Below are 2,959 nucleotides of genomic sequence, written 5' to 3' on the forward strand. Positions count from 1 at the left end.
ATTAAATAAGTGCTGGGTAAATTAAATGGGCGAAGAAACTTAATGGAGTTATTTTTCCTTCAAAGTAAAACTACTCCATTTTTCAAAAAGAAAAAAACCCTTAAAACTTCTCCACATCACAAAAAATAATGAAACATCTCAAATATTTAATATTGGAATTAATTTCTTCCGTTCAACGTAAAATTTCTCCATTCCCCCCCCCCCCCCCCCCCCCCCCCCCCCCCAAAAAAAAAAAAAAAAAAAAAACCCTTAAAATGTCTCCACATCACCGGAAATAATGAAACCTCCCAATTATTTAAATTTGGAGTGAATTAAAATGGGGAAAGAAATAAATGTGGGTGGAGGGGGAATCGTTTTTCCAATAGATCATTTAATTAATTAGTTCATTGAAAATGGAAGCCCTATCAAGATTTTATCTCAATTATTCAAATATAAAAACCACAATTAAAAGAAAAGACTTTTTGTCATTGTTGTAAATATATTTCATTAATTATATAACAAAGAGCTCATTTTAAAGATTGACATTTAAAAATTTTGAATCATATTTAATCTTTCAAAGTTGAATATGGACGTGAAAACATAGGGTTTATTTGATAATATTTCTATTTCTTGTTTCCTATTTTTTGTTCCATGTTTCTTGTTTTTTGTTTCTTCTTTTTTAGAACAAGAAACCAGAAATCGGAATATGTTTGATAACTATTCTTATTCCCTCTTTCTTGAGAAAAAAAAAGGAACAGAAGATTGTTTAATAACTATTTATTGTTTCTTTTTTTTTTAATAATATAATATAAAAAGGAATATGTCATATAACAAACATAAAAAAATACTATCAGAAGTTTATGTCATCTAATACAAGTCTAGATGACAATTAAATAAGTTGTATCTTATCCTTCATATATTGCCCAAATTTGATTGACGCCGTTATCTCTAACTCGAGCCATTTGTTTTAAATGATATCGAGTCAAATCCAACTTAATTATAATATTATGTAAATTTCGTGGTTGTAAAATAATAAAGTTAAGTTAAATGAATATCTTAGTCAGCAAGATTTATATGTTACGAAATTCTACTCGGTTTCAGGTATATTAAAAATATTAGAATTAAAATAATATATAAACATGCATATGGTAAAAATCAATACTCAAAAGTTGAAATATAAAAAAAAATATGTACATTGAAACTTAAAATAATATATAAATCTAAATATTGAATAATTTTAAAATTAAAAATTAAAATAAAATATAAATATAGTAGAATTATTGTTGTTTCCAAATTATTAAAGAAAATAGATAAAATATAAAATATGGAAACAAATATAAAAGATAAACAAAAAATAAGGTGCACAACTGGGAGTTGAAATTTGAAATATAAAAAACTTAATATACATATTGAAAATTAAAATAATATATAAATCTAAATATCGGAGAACTTTCAAATTCAAAATTGAAATAAGATATAATTAAAACAGAATTACTTTTGCAAATAGAAAAATTAGTAAAGAAAATTAATTAAAATACAAAAGATGAAAATAAATATAAAAGGAAAAAATAAAAGTGCCAACTGGGAAGTTAAACCAAGAGGTGAAAAAGATATTTCAGCATGCATGGCTACCAATAGGTCAAGGATAAAATTCGGTAAATAAAAGTAACAGTATTGTATAAATGGAAACAAAATAAGAAGAAATTACTTTTCATAGTTTCTCAAATTTGATCCCATTTTTAAAGACGCTTCTCAAATTTTAGAAACAAAAAATGAAAACAATTATCAAATAAGTCAGTTTCTAAAAAGATAAGAAACAGAAACAGAAAAAAGAAAACTAAAATATTATCAAACAGGTCCATAATTATCAATTTACTTGGCCAAATTGTATAATTGAAAATACATTAAGATGAAGAGTTTGTTTGATCATATACTATTACATTGTATCAAATAATAATAAGACAAGATTTTACCATATGTCAATTTTAAAATATAACTTTTAATACTAATATTTTAATTTAATATCATCTTTTATGTCATTTAGTATGCACTTTTATGTCATTTCAACACATTTATGAAAAAAAAGCACCAAAGTATTTGTATCATAAATTACCAAAAAGGTAACTTGGCAAGAGTTGAACTGAAAACTAATTGAATGAGGTAAAAAAAAAAAAAAAAACAGTCGTGAAAAAAGGATTAAAAAAACCCCATAACTTAATGTGAAATAAATCTTTTTTTTATCTTCTAATTTTTGGGAATGGGAAGTACTATATAAAGAGAAGAATAGATCAAGAAGATGGATAACATAAACATAAATGGCATCAACAGATTCTAAAGTGTTTTTGAGAGCATTTGCTCTTATTGTCCTAGGCTTTCACTTTATCACATGCCCTACAAATGCAAGAAAAATATCAAAACCAAAAGATGTAGCTATTCCTTCACATGGGTTCAAACAAAAAACATCCATCCATTCACATACAATTCTACCACCTACTTCATTCACTATTCTAGAGAAAGAATCGAAGTTTAATTTTGGGATGTATCCTAAAGGTGTACTTATTCCTCCATCTGGCCCGAGTAGAAGATCATCGGCTGGCAAATATACTCCTCCACCACCTCCGTCTAGACCAAGTGCCACCCCACGCATTCCATGGGATGTACCTTGTCACGGTCCTGATCCGCCTCGCTATTGCATCCTGTTGCGCACACCACCACCATCTCCCCACTTTAGAGCTCCAATCATCGCTTAGCATTACAAGGTTTAAGAACGATTAAGCGACATCCTTGTATCTAGGCTATAAAAATAAATTCATTTCATAGAGGAATGAAAACTACAAGAATACAGAGTTTTTTCGACGCAAAAAAAGCATCTTGAACATCATATTTGTATTTTATATTTATAACATGTTTAAGACAAATCAAACGATTTTATTTTTGAATTTTGTTGGTTAAGATTTTTTAATTAAAAATTTAGGGTGAA

Source organism: Benincasa hispida, chromosome 3 (genome assembly GCF_027475165.1).
Source record: "Benincasa hispida cultivar pf3 chromosome 3, pf3_genome.v1.1, whole genome shotgun sequence".
Classification (NCBI taxonomy): domain Eukaryota; kingdom Viridiplantae; phylum Streptophyta; class Magnoliopsida; order Cucurbitales; family Cucurbitaceae; genus Benincasa; species Benincasa hispida.